Genomic DNA, 13,671 nt, shown 5'->3' with positions numbered 1-13,671 from the left:
CCAAGAAAGTGTCACAGGGAGTCCATGTTGGTATGGGGAGATGGAGAGATCTGTAGATGATGGGAACAGGATATGGTCAGGAGTGGGTCCCGGGAGCATTCCAGGGCTCAGGGAATGAAAGAAAATCAAGACTGCACTATGGGCAAGATGAGATCCCAGACCCATCCCAGGGTACTGCAACCTCATGCAAAGTGCAGGAATAGGTGCCAAATGACAATTTTGACACCCACTCTCCCGCTCTAGATCATAGATCTAGGGCCAAACGAGGAAGGGACCTGTACCAAGAGCGGACTTTCCAGGGTAAGAAGTGGTCCCAAACCCTAGGCTGTATACCGAATAAGGAATAGTTTCAGAAGCAAACAGCAGCTGTGTGGCTCTATCTCCAGGAGCTGAGCAGAGTCAGAGATCTAACTTCTAGCCAAGTCTGAAACCTGCAGAGGAATAATCAGTTTAAGAATCCTAGAACAAAGGGAAACCCAATTGTCCTGTGACTCAGAACCTGAAGAGCTGGCTAAAAGTGGCCAGGTCCACCAGCAATCTATTGAAACTCCAAGGTGGCACAAACCCACGGGAGGAATTTGAAGAGTTCAGACCAAAAGGGAAGCACTAAGACTTGCCCTGGATCAGCACTTTGGGAATGCTGAAAGCTGGTAGCCTGAGCTGTCCCTGAGAACCCCCCTGAAAGCATCAGTAGTACAGCTTAGATGTTCTCTCCAAAAGTGCACAGTCTGGCTCTAATATCAAATCCAAAGTCACAAAGCAGTCTGGGAGAGTGGGAAAACAAAAAAAGAACACCACCATAAAAAACTATTATGGTGACAGGGACAAGCCACAAAAGCAGAACTCCAAAAGCAGTAAGGAGAGCTACTTATCCAAAGACCATTTCCATATGATCCTCATGGGAAAAAATGAGAATAAAATAATATCTAACATTTATACAGTACTTTAAGGTTTGAAAACATTTTATATATATGATCTTATTTGATACTCAAAATAAGGGGAGGGAAGAAATACTATCATTATCCCCATTCTACAGACTAAGAAACAGGCTAAGAAACATTCAATGACTTTCCCCAGGGTTACACAGCTAACAGTGACCAGAGGCAGGATTCAAACTTAAATCTCTCTATCTCCAAGTTCAGAGCTCCAGTCATTACTCCAAGCTTCCTCTCAACAGTATCTGCTGTCTTTGTATTACACATGTACTGCAGAAACTGGTGGTCAAAGTTGCTGCGGAAAAGATAAAGACTAGTATTGGACTTGTTCAAGTGAGTCAGTGAAAGACTCAGACCTGAGAGTCAACCTGTCAACAATTTCCTGAATATACAGAGTTGGTTCAGTTTGTGAATAGATTCACAGCAAGAATAGTCAAGAAGGGAAGAGGAAAACCAAGCTTAACTGGCTCTTCACCAGTGGGCTACTGAAACAAACCGAGAAAATATAATGGACCAAAAAGACACCATTACCGAAGCACTAGGTAAGATGGAAGAAGGCATAGTAGTGAGAGCTTCTCAGCTATGGTTTTGAGAAAGTGTCAACCCACAGGATGTCCTACATGTGAAGGAGCTTTCTGTGTGACCATGTATGAAGGAAGCCCCCTTACTTCAAAAAATCTGCGATGTCATCAACATGAAGTAATATATTCACTAGAATTAATCAAAGCCCATTAAGCAGACGATCTTCAAGAGTTGCTACATCCAACAAATGTTACGTCAACTTTCTGGTGATAGCTGTCTAGTGCTTGCCTAGGCTGATCCTCAGATTTGAGAAGTATAAGGTCTGTTGCCAGATCACTGCTCTGAAGTTTTTCATCTTGGTAGGATCTGCCAGAGCTAAACCAAGCTAGCACAGCCTTTGAGAGCTCAGAATCACTCCAATACTGTGATGAAGCATAGGGCAGTGTGTTCAATATCACCTACACATTTAATAATTAAGTAAACTATACTCTTACTTTATTATCTACCTATTTTACTGAGAGATACTTCTATTAAGATAGGACAAGAGAGATGCTAGCTGAAAAGCAAACAGTGAAAAAAGGGAGCTTTGTAAAAAACCATATGAGAAGAAACTTGTTTTAGTGACAAGAAATCATAAAAGGCTCAGGAATGCTATTATTGGTGACAACAACCAAAACAGCAACTCACTAACATTAACAACAGTGTGGCCCTCAGGGCAATCACATCTAGAGGGAAAAAATACAATTCTTTAGGTAACACAATTCAGAACACATTCTGGGGTCTAAGCAAAGAGAGATTTACTGCACCCATAGAAATGAGATGAAACAAATGTAAAGGACTTGAGTATGGTCCTAGTAATAGACCATAAGGAAGAGGTACGGGAGGGAACAGGCATTTATTAAGTGCCTACTATGTGCCAGGCACTTGCTAAGCACTTTGCAAATATGATCTCATTTGACCTGTGCTATTATTATACCCATTTTCTAGTTGAAGAAACTGAGTTAGACAAGTTAAATCACTTGCCCAAGGTTACACAGTTAGTAAGTATTTGAAGTCAAGATTTGAATTCAGGTCTTCCCAACTCCAAGTCTAGATAATAATAATAATAATAGCAGCTAGCATTTAACACCTACCACGTGTCAGGAATTGGACTAAGAGCTTTACAAACATTATCTGATTTCATCCTCACAGCACCGGGAGGTAGGTGCTATTCTTACGCCCATATTAAAGACAGAGAAACTGAGACAAAGAGGTCGAGCGACTTGACCAGGGTCACAAAGCTACTAAGTGTCTAAGACTACATTTGAACTCAGGTCTTTCATAACTCCAAAGCTTGCATTCTATCTCACCACCCAACTGCCTGAGGGGTAAAGGCTTAATCACAACAGAAGATCTAATATTATCTAATCAAAATTCTACTAGGGCATGTTTATTGCTATATTCAACTTCTATAAATTTTGCAGACTAAGACATGACTGAATTTATGTTGGAGTTTAGTTCTTACTTATTTGTATCCCTTTTCATGGAAACATAGAATGTCGGAGCCGGAAGGAATCTTGGAAATAATCCAAACCAGCCCGTTCATTTTGCAGGTAGTGAAACTGAGGCCCAGAAAAGGAAAGTGATTTGCCCAACACCATCCAAATATTAATTAATTCTCTAAAATTATAGACTTTCTTTTTTTTCTTTACACCAGGCATTCTTATAACCAGGGATTTGTAAATTTGTCTTTTTTGAATATTTTAATAATTGTATTTCAATGTAACTGGTTTCCTTTTAGAACATTCCGCATTTTATTTAATGCATTTAAAAACATTTTCTTCCAAAAAAGCGCCAAGATCTCTGCTGCCTGCTTTCTCAGTGACTGTATCATCAGCTCCTATTGGTTCTACTATCATCTCTTACACAGATGACCTGCACACTCACATATCCAGACCTCTATTTCGGTTGAGCTCCAGTCCCATTTGATCAATTGCCTGCTATATCTTCTACCTGAATGGCCTATCCTTTCCAAACTCAACATGTCCCAAAATGAACTCCTTATTTTCCCCCAATACATTCTGTCTAAATGCTCTAAACTCCCTTATTTTCCTCCAATCAAGCAGGCTCATAACCTAATCATTCTCGAGCTGTTTTCTCTCGTCCTCACCTCCCATATCCTATCAGCTACCAAGTTTTGTCTATTTTACACCTACAAGTAGGTGGCCAGTGGCAGACTCATCTTTCTGAGTTCAAATCTGGCCTCAGACACGCACTAGCTGTGTGACCCTGGGCAAGTCACTTAGCCTTGTCTTCCTTAGTTCTTCATCTGTAAAATGAGCTGTAGAAGGATGTGGCAAACTGCTCCCACATCTCTGCCAAGAAAGCCCCAATTAGGTCACAAAGAGCCAGACGCAACTGAACAATAACAACCTCTATAACATTTCTTGCGTGTATTCTCTTTTTCTCTCCTTTCCCACTACCAATGACCCTAGTTTAGGCCCTCATCCTTTCTTGCCTGGACCATTACACTGGCCTGCTAACTGGTCTCCCACCTCTGACACTCCCCAAGTGGTGACCTTAAGGAAGCCATTTCATTTTGGGCCTCAGTTTCCTCAGCTGTAAAATGAGGTTGGCCTAGGTGACTTCTGACATCTCTTCCAGCTCTAGATCTATATTCCTGTTAACTCCTACAATAGCTAGCAATGGTCCCCCTGCTCACATTCTCTCCATTTTTCCACATGATCTTGGCAAGAGGAGAGAGAGACCAGCAGAGAGACAAAACAATAATTAAGCTACAGCTGCCCCTGGCAGATTCATGAAAACTTTTCTAAAATTCTAAAGTGATCAGAGAAATCAAAAAATAAAAAAAATATTTTTTTTTTACTATGCTTACTTCATTAGCTGCAAGAACATACAAAAAAAAATCCTGCTAGGCAAAAGATTTCAAGAAAACTAATTATTCATTAAAAAAACAGTTCTATAAGTTCAATAACAGACAAAAACTCAACAATAAGTAGGCTGTTTCCCAACTGCTTTGAATTTTAAGTGCTTTAAGACTATACTCAGTATATAACTTTTAAAAAGCACAGAGCAAAACATCTTGGAAAAATTTCCATTCAAAATGGTCATAGTATTAAGTAACTTCTCCCTGTCTGTTACAGGTAAAGTACCCTCACATACTTGATGTCTCACTGAATCCTCACCACAATTCTGTGAGGTAAGTGATATAAATATTATTAGGAACATATTATAGAAGAGGAAACTGAGGACCAGAAAAATTGAGTGATTTGTTCATGGTGTAATAATCTGAAATTTAGATCTTATTCCAATGTCAGGACTCTTTTCCCACTATGTCAAATGAGATTTTTTTCACCAAAGTAGGAAGGTACAATGGCAACAAGCTCTTCATTTTATTTATTTGTTTTCCAAGTTAACTGAGGAAACCTAAAACGCATGTTAATTCTCAGCAAAAATGCCTCCCAAAAGTGCAATCATTTTAAATGATAGATTTTTAATGATACTCTTTTAGCACAGACCTCTTATTTTTTTGCATTCATCTCTTCTTCTCCTCTCTGTTCCCAGAATTTTTTGTAACCCAAGCCTATCTTACAAACACATTCTACTGTTTTAGAGTAAAGATTATTTGTAAAAGTGTCTGGGGCCTCAGATCATTTGAACTCTAACCAATGCTATTTAGGGTTAGAATGAAGGGTTAGGGTTAGGGTTACAATCAAGCCATGTATCCTAGAAATTAATGAAATATTTCACAATCTAGTTTTCTATTCAGGTGCTCACCAAAATTTTAAGAACAATTTATTTTGGCAATACAGAAGAACTCCGCCCCCCTCCAAAAGTTATTGATTTAGTATAATTCTTAGTTTTAACAACAAATCCTGGTTTCCAACCAATTTTCGAGGATTCAGGCGTATGTTCTTATAGAAATAACAAAAATCACAGACAATTCCTTCCTGTTTTGATCAGGAACTTGTGTAACATAGTAACAAAACTTTAAATAACTGCATCATTTGCATTAAATTGGCCCTGAAATACATCAAGTATTACATTTGATTCTATACCCTAAGCTACTTACCAAATCAAGAAAGCATTTGTTTATCTTCAGGAAAATCTGTCCAGTGATAACTCATCCCTTATTCCCCACATGTTTGCTAAGACACAAAAAATTGTAACATAACAATTTTGTCTTCATACATATATTAAGAGGTTTAGTATGAAATAAACCAATCTAGGGTAGAACTCGAATTTTTCTATTTTTTCAAGACCACTTACTTCAAATCACTTTTGTTTACTCTCTCTCTCTCTCTCTCTCTCTCTCTCTCTCTCTCTCCTTCACCCTGGAAAGAATATCATATCTAACCTTTGTTGTTTCTGTCTTGTTTACTGCTTTTCCAGTAACTATAAAAACTCAGTTATCTTAGAAATTTCTACTTGTATTTGTAAAAAAACAGATTATCAGTGATAAATTGTAGATGTAAACAAAAATGTATAAAGTCCAGAGGACGGACTCAAATCAAAGAACTTAGCAACCATCACTCTCATAGCAACAATACCTTGCCATAATAATCTTACATACTACTTCCAAAGACATTTGCAAACTCTACCATCAGTTAGGTAGCCTGGGAAACATCCTAACACTGATAGTTTTAAGAACTGGACACATAATAAAGAAAGCCATTCTATCTTCCAGACATTTAGCATCAATTTTCTAAGTACATTAGTACTAGTAAAAACGCGACCTCCAAAGTATTCTGGTCAAAAATGAACAACAAAGTAAGACTAATCCTTTCATCAAAGACACTAACTTTCCTGAGATGGCAATAGTATTATTCAAAGTGAGACAAAAGATTCAAAATGTAACTATATTAATATACTATAACATCTTTCAAAATGTACTATACTATGATACATAAATACAAGCCATGAGAAGAATTTAAGGGACCTTAACTATGGTGAGAAAAAAAACTCTAAAATTAACCTTACAGAAAAAATTGGTTAGAAAACTCATACCTCTCATGCAGTTATAAAAATGTGTCACACTGCTTAACTGTTTTATTCTTTTATTAAAATACCTCTTTGTATGTTTGCTCTAATACTTGACATTAGATATTAAACCTATAAATACTTACTGTTACTCACAGGTTTTGTTTTCTATTAACAAAATTATAACAACAATGAAACCCAGTATTCTTTTATCTACCTAACAAGTTTACGATGAGGAAAGTGTTTGGCAAATACTAAAGTGCTATAAAAATACTGATCAGGAAATATCTAGTAAAATCTCAACTATTTAGCACTCCTGTAAAATACGTCATTCTTGATCAGTTTCTCAAATGACTAAGAGTTTAGACACTAAACCTTTATTTTAACCCTTGTAGATGGAAATCTCTCTAAAATGTAGCATGTATTTCCATGACTTTTTAAAATAGGTTAGTGAATAGGGTTCTGCCTTTTCTTGATGATTCGGGAAGATTCCTTCTCAGCTGAAGTTATCTGTCCAGTTAAAGCTAAAATTGGATGGCTTCAAAGGTGTGTTCCAACTCTGAGATTCTATTATCACTGTGTAAACATCAATTACTCTAACCTGGAAGATACATTCTACACTCTAAGAACTTATGAGCTATCTGCCCTTACATTAAAACGGCTCAAGACAGCTGTCTTTCAAGCTGGTGACTTCTTGATGTTTTCCGTCTGCTCTTGGCATCGCGGCTTCAGTTGGCAGCATATCTGCCCATCACACTCTGGCTTCTAATTTGCCACCATGGATTTGAAAACCAAATCGTCAAGCTTCTTCAAAGCTATGCGTAAATGTGAGGGCACCCAGGGGCACAGTGGGTAGAGTTCTAGGCAAGGAGTCAAGAAGACCTGAGTTCAAACGCAGCCTCAGTCACCCGGGGAACTCATTTAACCCTATCTGCCTTCGCTTCTTACCTGTAAAAAAGAGCTGGAGAAGGAGACGGCAATCCACTCCAGTATCTGCACCAAGAAAACCCCAAATAAGGTCAGAAAGAGCTTGTCATGACTAAAACAACTGAACAAAAAAAAAAGGAAAGTTTAGAGAGGGCCAAGAGGCTGATTTTTTTTAATCAATACATGGACCTTGTGACAAATATTTTGGATGCCCAGAGGTCTGTTTTGCTCACTTCCTAGTTTGAGCTGCGCTCTGAATAGATGGGTTTGCTGGATAGCTGGCACACTGCTATACTGATATTATTACTCCCAAACAGGTTATTTTAATTCCAATTCTATAGTAAAATTTTCAGTTTTAGCTTAACAGTAGAAAGGGGTCAAAATATTATAATCTCGATCTCAAGATATGACTTTAATATACCATATTTTGTTTTTAAAAGGAGAAAGGACATTCCATGAGATAATGACCAGTTCTCAAAATGTGGCCCAGAAATCTCTGGAGTCAAAAGTATTTTCATAACAATACTAATTTTTAATACAGCAAATATAAACAGATAAGATCTTTTGGGGATGTCCCCAATAATTAAGAGTGTAATGGGGTTTTGAGACCAAAAAGTTTGAGAACCAGTGGCCTATAGGAATACTAGCAAAATTGTGGAAGAAAAGCACTTGTGTAATCAGAGCAGTGTCACAAGAAATACACACGCAAAAATTAAATTAAAAATAAGCAGTAAAATTAATATGCTGGTTCAGCAAGAAAATATGTTGATATTTTAGTAACCCTTTTAAAAATGCAAAACTTCTCAGGTCTTTGTCTCATTCTGTCATTTCATGACTCATGCCTTAGTGGGACACACACACACACACACACATACACACACACACACACACACACACACACACACACACACACACACACACCACCCCCACCCGTTGTCTCCAGTTGCTGCTCAGCCTTGGTTACATCAACAGTTAACCCCACTCTCATCAAGATCCTCTTTAGACCCTCCTCCCAGACTACCAGATCACCTCAAGATCTTTCCCATGGACTTTCTGTATATAACTTCCATCTTGCTTCCATGAAGGCGCTCACATTCAATCTAGCTCAGGTTCTACCTAGCTGAGATTCTATCTGGCACGCTTGTTAATACAAGTGTTACAAATGCTTAGGCTCCTTAAAAGAGTCAACCCAATATGGTGAATCTTTAATAAAGTTTGTTTTTCTTTGACTTTAAAATAAAAAGTTGCTCCTCAATTCCCATGGCAAGTAGGAAATCTTCAATGGTCAAAAAATAAAGGAAACTTCTACTGCTTCCTCAGGCCAAAACATAAATGAAGCAAATGACCTTTCTTACAAACTAAGATGTAAATATTAAGTTTACGGTAAAATATTAAAATATTAATATTAAACGGTAAAATATTAAAAAGTTATCAATTCCACCTTCCAATAAAATCTCCAGAGATCAATGAAAATTCCTTAAATAGTACCAAACACTATATGGTCACTGAATTATTAAACAACTATTAATAGTAATATAACATTTTAAAAAATATTTAATATAGGTGCATCACCCATATTATTTTTTAAAAACTGTGGCTTTTTTAAAAGGCTGAAAGATTGAATAAAATTATAAAAATAAACTCTGAACAAATTGGAAAGCAGAGTGAAAATGAGATTCCATTACAGCCTAATCATATACCTCCAATACTGCAGTGGCCAAGAGAAGATTTTTAATAAACCTTCAGTACGCAAACTTCTCTATCAGATACCCACACTCTACTTTTAGCCCCTATCCCCGCCCCCCAACCTCTAATACTTTGGCCCTTCCATACATAAACAACTCCACCACATAAAATATATTCTAGGAAAGACAGGATCAGAGGAAGTCTAGTGGAGGTGCATTAACTTCCCAATCCCCAAGTGCAACTGATCCAAGTCTCCCAGGCAACCAAAAATCTCAAGGTTTTGCCTAATTTAACAAATATATGAATTCACTTTCAAATATTTTTGTCTCACTCTTAGAAAACACAGTTAAACAACAAAGGCTAATGAAATTAGAAATTACTGACGAAAATACCTTACTGTAGAAAAACTGAACTTTTTATAGATCCCCTGGCACTTTATTTTAATTCTGTCACTTAAATTACTGTCATTACCCTCCATTCAAAAATAAACAACTCACCAGTGACCAGTTAAATGACACAGGGAAGTGTTTGGGAAACATAATAAAGCAAATTGCAATTACAAAATAAAAATGTTAATGATTATTCGGCCTCAAAAATCTCTCTTGACATAAAATTCTTCTTTGCAGATTATTTCCCATTTATTGTTTACTTCTATGTAAATGAGATACTATACTACAGTAGCAGGTTCTTATAAGTCTGAACAGTTGAACTTTTCTATTTTCTGCTAAGTCAAATTATGTCTCCATCTTCACTATCACAAGCTTGTTACCAACAAAGAATAATACACCCTACAAATTAGAAACAAATATCACCAGCATTTAAACAATGAACTGAAAAATGTGCACCTGATAAAAAGTGTTGAATTAGCAAACGTAAAAAAAAAAAATCTAAGGACACTAAAAATCAACGTAAGAGGACATATTTAAAAAATCAACAATGCTTCCTTTATGCAATTTCTTACCATTTGCCATTTTACACTTAGCTTGCTAAGTGGAACTTGAAGCCTATTGAACAATTTTTAAGTTAAAGAATTAGATAACACAAGTGTGAGGAAATCAGTAACAAAAAAGAAAGAATAAATGATCAATAATTAGTAAGTCATCATTAATCCTGGCTCAATCAGGCTGTGAATTTTTATATAGTTAAATTAATTAAGGAAAATAATTCTCATGAGAAAATAGAAATTTCTATGATCTTTGCTTTTTCTTCTTTTTAAATTACGGTAAAACAAGTAAATAGCAGATAATCTAATACAGGAAACCAACTCGTCTAAACCATTCTCTTATATTCCTTTTTTAACCACTAACTTTTTGAGTCCATTTTTATCTGTACATTTCTTAATGAGGATTGAGTTTTAGAAAGTGATTCAACTAGAACTTAAATTTGTTTCTTTGGAGATCTCATGATTCATCTCATCAACTGAACTGTAATGTCAGCCAATAGACAAACACAGAGATACACTGTGGCATAATTCTCAGCAACCACAGGTTCACACACTGACTATACAGAGGAAAATTGACTTAACTTCAGTGCCCAATGTGACTACAGAAAAACCTGTACCACCACAGGTCGTTCTAGAGGTCACAACTTCTGAAGTTTTCCCAACATTAAAAGCCATGAGGAAAACAGTAACATGAAGAACTACCAGGCCCAGTCCCCTCACTGTAGACAATACGAGGTTTTAATGACGGTGAATACTTATCATAAAGGAGTCTCATGAAATACTGGGAAGACTAAGTCCCTTAGAAAGCAGAGCCAGAGGAGCCAGTCCCAGAGCTCGCTAATGTCCAAGCCAGGGCTCTGTCCCCATTCCTGACACATGCCCCTCCAGCTGTGGAATTGTGAAGGAGCTGAAGCCCAGGGTCCACGCCAGCGAGAACACCACCGGCCCCATCTCTGGCATCTTTCCACCTTCTCGACAGCGGACCCGTGAGTCGTTAACCATTTTAGACGTTACCGTCCACCCTATTTCTGTAAAACCTCTGCCCAAGGCTCCCCCCTTGGGGCCCGAGCAGCCTCCGCAGGTAGCGCACCTGTGGGGCCGCTCCCACCGTCTCACCTCCGGGACGCTCGGGCCCCGGCTCCCCAGGGCGCCCGGCCCTCTTCGGGACCCGCTTTCCAACCAATCCCAGAAATGACTCCAGGGGCCAAGACGTCAACGAACGCGCGGAGGTCTCGGGCGACGACAGCGGCGAGGCCGGGCGGGGGCCAGGCGCTGCCCGGGGCCCGGGGCCGGGCCGCCCCCTCCGACCGCTGGGACAAGCCGGGGAGGCGGCGGCCGCGGCCCGAGGTGCGGGGGTTCCCTTCGGGCCTTTCCCCGGCCGCCGTCCCGCACCGAAGCGGTCCCGCCGCCTCCGCTCCCCGCGCCGTCCTCGCAGCCGCCGGCTCCGCGCCACCCGGGGCAGGGGGAGAGGAAGAGGAAGGTGGGGGAGCGCCCGGCCCCAGAGACGCAACTCCCGGCAGCGCGTGGGGGGGGGGGGGCAAAGGTGCGGGGAGGGAAACTTGTGCCGCGGCCGTGGGTGGGAGGAGCGCCGCCCCCCTAAAGGGCCGTTCCGGGGCGCCCGGCACTTTTCTCTCCCCCGCCCCGGCGGAGGGCTGGGCCGCTAGGTGCCGCAGAAGGAGCCGGGGTGGGGGGAGCGCCCGTCGCCTTTCCGCCAGCACCGCCGCCGCGGCGGGTCGGGCCCGGGTCCGGCGCGCGCCTCCAGCATCCCGGGCCGGCGCGCGCGCGCGCCCCCGCGCCCCCTCCCCTCCCCCTCCCCCGTGCCGCGGGCTCCTCTCCCCAACGTTCGGGCCGCCCGTGCGCGCCTCCCCGCGCGCTCCTCCGCCCGCGGCTTGGCGCCTCCGCCCGCGCTCCCGCCCCGCGCCCGCTCCCGCCCTTTGATTTTCCCTCGGCAAAGTTGAGGGGGCGCGGGGGGGCCGGCCGGAGGCTCGGCCTGTCGCCCGCGGCCCCCGGCGCGCGCCGCCGCCCCCTCAGGCCGCCTCGGGAGCCGGCCGGGCGGGAAGGCCCAGCGGCGGCGGCCCCGCGCTTACCTGCCGGGAGTTGGGGGCTTTTCTTTTTCTTTCTTCCTGCCTCCTCCCCGCTCCGGGCCGGCTCGGGCTCTCCTTCCTGCTGCGCGGGGAGGCGCGGAGCGGCGCGGAGCCGGGCGGGCGGCCGGGCGGGCTGGGCTGCGCGGCGAGCGCGGCGCTGCTCACCCCTCCCCGCCCCCCTCCCTCCGCCCCGCGCTCCGGCGGTGGCGGCGGCAGCGGCGGCGGCGCTCCGCTCTCCGCCTCATTCCAATATGGCACGGCCGCGCAGAGCGCATGCGCCCGCCGCCCCTCCGGCTCCCCCCACCCCGGCTCCCCCCACCCCACCCCCGCGCCGGCTCCCCGATTCCAGCCGCCCTCGCCCCCGACATCGCCAGTCCCTCGCCACTCGCGTGGGTCTCTGCCCCGGCCTCGGCCTTCCCCCCTGCCACGTGCGCCGGGGCTGGCTGTGCCCCCCCGGGCTGGACCCCGCCGCCCCTGCGGACCGCCTCCCACCCCCGAAGCACACTGTCCCCGCAGTCCTGGGGGTGGGGGCACCCCGGGGCGCAGAGTGGCACGTGGTCCTCTTTTTATTGTCGATCGTTCATTTTCGCCGTTCTCGCATCCCCGAGCCCCTCCAGGTGCCGGTGCCACCGCGCCCGCTCCCCGAAACCCACCAGCTGGCCGGGACTCGCCCCTGCCCGGGCCGCGGGCTGCGCGCTGCCCCGGACGGCGCCGCACTCGGTGCCCCTAGGAAGCGCCGGGACACCCCGCGGCCCGAGTTGGAGAAAGTTGGGTGGAGGGGCACCGACGGATGCCCGGGGCGAAGCTGCCGAGAGTGGAGGCAGGGAGCTCCCCGTGGGAGCCCTCACCGCTCCTGCCCCTCCCCCGCGCGCCCAGCCGCCCCTCGCTCTTTACGGCGGACCCCAGGAGGCCGCGTCCCCCCCGGCCCGAGGGGAGAAAGCGCGGCTCCAGACGGGCCGCAGTGCGGGCGCACGCGGGAGGCGCGCGGCTCCCTTCTGCCCCGGAGGGGGCTCGAGCTGGCACGGCAGGTCCCCGGAATCGCGGGCCAAGAGAGCCGCTGCTCCCACGAGTCCCCGGAGCCTGCGGGGCCGCACCTTCCCGAGGGAGCCGAGCGGGGCGCGCTCGAAAGCTCGGGCTCGGCCTGCCCGGAGCCCCCTCTCCCGCCGGGATGCCAGCCAGCCCTGCGGGCACGCCCAAGACCCGAGCCCCCGCCGCTGGGAAGCCGGCCCCGGCCGGCCCTCGGGCGCGCCAGATTGGGCTTGCCCCCACCCACCTCAGGCCCGAGGGTGTTTACCGCGGAGAAGCTGCTCCGGACGCCCGTGCCTGTGCCGGGGTAGCGGGTGGCAGCGCTGGGCCGAGGGACTGGGTGGGAAGAGGCTGGGCTGCCTCCTCCCTCCGCTCCCCTCCCGCTCCTCCTCCGGGGCAGCCGAGGGGCCAAGGGGGTGCCAGCCTGTGCTGGAGAGACGCCCGCACACCACTCCGCAGGCGAAAACCCAGCCTTCCGTGACCGAGAGAGTGGATCCGGGTCCGACACAAAGCCCCTGGAGTATTCCAGGCCACTTTGATTCGCACAGCTCCGGGAGGGAAAGGTCCT

At 44.9% G+C, this 13,671-nt stretch overlaps 1 protein-coding gene across 3 annotated transcripts in view; it reads right to left on the bottom strand.

Annotated features, from left to right (window-relative positions):
- Positions 1-13,436, bottom strand: part of SFMBT1 (Scm like with four mbt domains 1) — a 177,415-nt gene extending 163,979 nt beyond the window's left edge. The window contains exon 1 of one of the 3 annotated variants that reach the window (XM_072649647.1): positions 13,372-13,436. The gene's annotated coding sequence lies outside the window, so the exon portion shown is untranslated. Of the gene's footprint in view, positions 1-7,385; positions 11,083-12,080; positions 12,237-13,371 lie in introns of those variants that run through there. The other 2 variants (XM_072649619.1, XM_072649628.1) reach the window with 2 other exon arrangements.
- Positions 13,437-13,671: the final 235 nt, after the last annotated feature.

The sequence above is a fragment of the Notamacropus eugenii genome, chromosome 1, assembly GCF_028372415.1.
Source record: "Notamacropus eugenii isolate mMacEug1 chromosome 1, mMacEug1.pri_v2, whole genome shotgun sequence".
Lineage (NCBI taxonomy): Eukaryota > Metazoa > Chordata > Mammalia > Diprotodontia > Macropodidae > Notamacropus > Notamacropus eugenii.
The sequence above is the reverse complement of the archived record's forward strand: the minus strand, read 5'-3'. Positions and strand labels throughout refer to the sequence as shown.